This window comes from Protobothrops mucrosquamatus, unplaced genomic scaffold, assembly GCF_001527695.2.
Source record: "Protobothrops mucrosquamatus isolate PMUCROS unplaced genomic scaffold, P.Mucros_1.0 scaffold1236, whole genome shotgun sequence".
Lineage (NCBI taxonomy): Eukaryota > Metazoa > Chordata > Lepidosauria > Squamata > Viperidae > Protobothrops > Protobothrops mucrosquamatus.
Window position 1 is genome coordinate 141966 of NW_015387443.1, and position 4598 is coordinate 146563.

General features: G+C 41.8%; 1 long non-coding RNA gene across 1 annotated transcript in view; it reads left to right on the forward strand.

Moving 5' to 3' along the window:
• Positions 1-1927, forward strand: part of LOC107291991 — a 15369-nt gene extending 13442 nt beyond the window's left edge. The window contains exons 3-5 of the long non-coding RNA XR_003810515.1: positions 999-1052; positions 1329-1425; positions 1815-1927. This is a non-coding gene — a long non-coding RNA (uncharacterized LOC107291991). The remainder of the gene's footprint in view (positions 1-998; positions 1053-1328; positions 1426-1814) is intronic.
• The last annotated feature ends 2671 nt before the right edge of the window (positions 1928-4598 follow it).

The following is a 4598-nucleotide window of genomic DNA, read 5'->3' on the forward strand; positions in this document are numbered from 1 at the left end:
GACGCTTAGGCAGAAGAGGGGAAAATCCAACATCAATTTACCTATGGAAATGAACAGAGAGGTGTTAAGCCAGGAGTAACCTCGTAGATCCAGGTATTTCCTCTGCAATAAACATTTATCTGTTTTAAAATCATTTCTATTGAGTGGTCTGTCTGCCTCGGATGGAACAGCCAGCCGGTGTTCTGTTTGGGTCAGAACAATGCCACTATAGAAAAAGCTCTCCCATTGTAAACATTGATGAACAAGAAACAAAGGAAAAATAAAACCCGTGTTACATTTGCAAGGATTCATTTATATATAAACATGCACATTTTGAAATATTATGGTGAATCTCACAGAAATCTCATAGAAATCTCAATTTAAATAGAGACACAGTAAATTTCATAGGAAAAGCAGATTCTAATTTTTGTCCCATCATCTGCCTCCCAGGTCTTTTGAATTGTAATTACCATAATTTCTAGGCACTAAACCAGACATGTCAAACTCGCGACATCACCTGACGTCGCACGGCGTATCGGAACTTTTTTCCCATTGCCGGCAATGGGGTGGGCACAGTTTCCTTGTGACACGTCCAGCCCGCGGGCCAGCAGTTTGACACCCCTGCACTAAACTGTGAATTTATTATTATGTTGGCACTGAACCTAGCCAGTAGTGGTTTATTCAATAACCCATAACTGAAAGAAACCCTGACAGTCTGAATGTGTGAGACCAGTCACTGTTGGAAAGGTATTTTTGTTTTCCTCCTGATTGATTCCTGTTTTATTTTTGGTTACCCCTCCAAGCCTTTCTAAGTAATCACATAGGTGTAAGGCAGAAGCAATTAATAAAAGGGAAAAGAACACAAAACATTTACCAAATGAGCTATAGTTACTTGGTCTGCAAGATTTATTCTACTTTTTTTCAGCAAATCATGCTGGTTAGACCAACACTAGGGAAGGCTGTTATCCTCTACTGACATTGATGTGGGATTTTTTTCATTTTTCCTTTCTCCTGCAAAGGTGAATACGTGAATGTACTAGAGCCAGCACCGATCATACTAGATCCTTGTTTTGGTGAGTGAGGGAAGCTGAAAGGATGGGCAAGGGAAGACATCCTTATTCTCAGCAATGCATTCATTTCCTTTGGCCTATCGGTAAAAAACAGCCCTTTTTAGCTCCAGAATTGCATGCCTTACTGAATGGTGGGTTGGAGAGGGTGTCTTACTCCTATCCAGGCAAACCTACAGCATCCCTTGAGCCTTTTCCTCCAAGTGGCTTCAAAACAGCTATGGGCACTAGAAAAGGAAAATAAAAGTCCTTCCTTATTTATTGTTTCTCATGTTCTAGCAGTTGGCACTAGTGATCGGGAAAGTGAAGATGATGTTCCAGACTACGAGAATATCTGTTTTGGACTTTGAACTATCCAGACCCCAGGAAGGGGATTGGGGTAAATAAGACTTGAATTGTGATAAGAGATAATGGTGTGTACTAATCCCAGCATTGCCATTGTTGTGGCAACACCAAATCAATTTGGCTGATCTTGAAAAAGCTAATCATGATTGGACTTGGTATACACCATCCCAGAGTTGTGGTCATCAGAAGAACACCTTGGAAGTCACTGAGAAAATACTCAGTGTGTATTCAGATGTGTTTGAATAGTTAACAGAAGTTGAGCAAATTTACAAGAACATAATTTTTTTTAAACTAAGCAGCCTAGAGTTGTCCCAAATAGCAAGCTGGGCAGTGTGTGTAAAGCCTGTGATGTCTGTTGCTGAAAAGGCTGCAAATCCCACTGTATGCAGCCTAAAGTATCATTTCCTTTTTTCTTCCGTCTAGGTTGAAAGGAGGATTTGTAAGGATCAGTTTTGCACTGGTGCATCTATTCATCTTTGTGAAGGATGGATCACCACCAAGGACACCTTCTCCTGAACAACTTCCAGTTTTGCCGTAACCTGTTTTTTTCTCCCTTGCACTTTGGATGACACATCCTGAGAATTTCTCCCAATTATCAGTAGCAGTATTTTGATGGACCTTTCCCAAAGCAATTCAATTTTGCGTTTAAGTGTTGTTGACTAATAAAGAACCAAGAATTCCACCATCATTTCTACTTGAGGGATAATTGATCCAGGGAACAGAGAGAAGCCTGGATTGGTCTACTAGATGGTAACGAGGATCAATGTGGTCAGTTGAGCAAATGAGTCTTGGTGATTAAGCGATGCAGAAGAATGATCCCCTTAAACATTAGTTCCATTAAAAATGAAGTATTGTGTGCCATTTTTTTTCTTAGAGAGTAGTGTTATTAATTATGTAGATGTGACAACAATGAGATATACAATGTATCATATAATGTTTGCTTTACTTCTAAATACACAAAAAGCTGTGATATGCAGGTTCTGAGGTTTTGCTGGTTAAAGAAATACAGGAAACCAGAAAGTGCCTTTAAGTTTTACGTTTTTATTCAGCTGAATAGAGACGGACTCCTCTAAATGAGGGGAGCAATGAATGACAAGAAATCCTTGTATTTATTCTGTATAATTACATAAGCAACCCATCCAGCAAAGCTGGCACACATAAGATAAAGATTGCACCCAGTAAGTCTGGCACACTGTAGATAAGAAGGGAGAAAGCAGAAGTAGCTAAACATGTTCCCATTCGGGTGTTCCCTAAAGATATCGTATGTTCTTGGGTGGGTTAGGACATTGGGTGTTGTCCTTGCTGTCCTTTCCTGACCCTGCATCCAGGACTCTGCAAGTGACCAAAGAGAGAGAAGCCATCTATATGTATTCACAATTAATACTGTCCCCTAATTCCTGGTCATCAATCCCCCCTTTCATGCTTCGAGCAGTGCGTAGGAGCATGACCACCCAACTGAAGAGACAAAGGATAAGCTTTTGTAGTAAGTTGCCCACATCATTTAGGACAAGCAGAGGTGATTAGGGGCAAGCAGTGAAGGACACAGCAGAAAACAATAAGAAATACTACAAAGAGAAGACCAAGGAATACCAAACTATCCCCATCCTGGGAGCCAACTGGTAAGAAAGAGAATATACCATTGAAGACCTCCCATACAGTATCAGTAGAAACCTTTAGATCTTTAGGGCAATTCCTAATTCCCAGGGTACATGTACCAGACCAATAAGCCGGCAAAGACTCATAGGCAAATTGACCACAAAGGAACCATCAGTCCAGGTGGACAGCAAGATAAATGCTTGGTTTGCCTTCCAACCCCACAGGCATACAAGCCTTAACACCAGACATATAATCCATGACCCCATCGCTGTAAACAAACTACAGAGAGCAGAGGGGTCCTCCTTGTAGACAAGGCCAAAGGACTGATGACATCTATGCCAATCGTCCCACATGCTAGTACTGACCTTCCATGTGACTGTGCAAGGTACATAGATCCTAACTTATATCTGGAAGAAGAATTAAAATGACTAAGGCAGGCTGCTGTAGGGTGCTGTAGTGCCCCTAGTTTAGCAATCTGCAGCTTTCCTACCCCAAACACAGGAAGTGTCCAGCCCCTTGTTGCACTGTTCATGCTGAACATAAAGGCTCCTAAGGGTGTAGCTTCCATGACCAATCCATGTGTACCAGTGGGGGTATATGTGTGCAGATCCAGCAATTTGTTACATTCAAAAGCTTAACCCATGCTTGCATATTCTATATTCTAAATTCCTAAAGAAGTACTGGGAAATTGGGGACCACCTCGGCCTTCACCAGGACCAGCTGGATTACACCCCAAGGTTCTCAAGGAACTGGCAGATGTGATCTCAGAACCACTGAACTATATTTTTCAAAGATCTTGGAGCACTGGGGAACTACCAGAGGACTGGAAAAGAGCTGATGTAGTTCCCATCTTCAAAAAAGGAAAAAAATTGGATCCAGGAAATTATAGACCTATCAGCCTGACCTCAATACCTGGGAAGATCCTGGAAAAGATAATCAAACAACGAATCAGCGAACACCTAGAGGCAAACAAAGTCATTACTAAAAGCCAACATGGGTTTGTCAAAAACAGATCATGCCAGACAAACCTTATTGCATTCTTTGACCAAGTGACAAAATTAGTGGATCAGAGGAATGCTGTTGATATAATTTACTTGGACTTCAGTAAGGCATTTGATAAAGTAGATCACAACCTACTACTCGATAAGATAGAAAAATGTGGGTTAGACAGCATCACCACCAGATGGATTCGTAGCTGGCTGACCGGCCGTACTCAGCGTTTGGTCCTCAATGGAACCGCATCTACATGGAAGGAAGTGTGTAGTGGGGTGCCCCAGGGCTCTGTTGTAGGCCCAGTGCTCTTCAACATCTTCATCAACGATTTGGACGAGGGGATAGATGGGGAACTCATCAAATTTGCGGATGACACCAAGCTGGCAGGAATAGCCAACACTCCAGAAGACAGGCCTAACATACAGGAGGACCTGGACAGACTTGAACACTGGGCGCTATCTAACAAAATGAAATTCAATGGTGAAAAAAGTAAGGTTCTACATTTAGGCAAGAAAAACCAAATGTACAGGTATAGTATAGGGGGTACCTTGCTCAATAGTAGTAACTGTGAGAGGGATCTCGGAGTCCTAGTGGACAATCACTTAAATATGAGCCAGC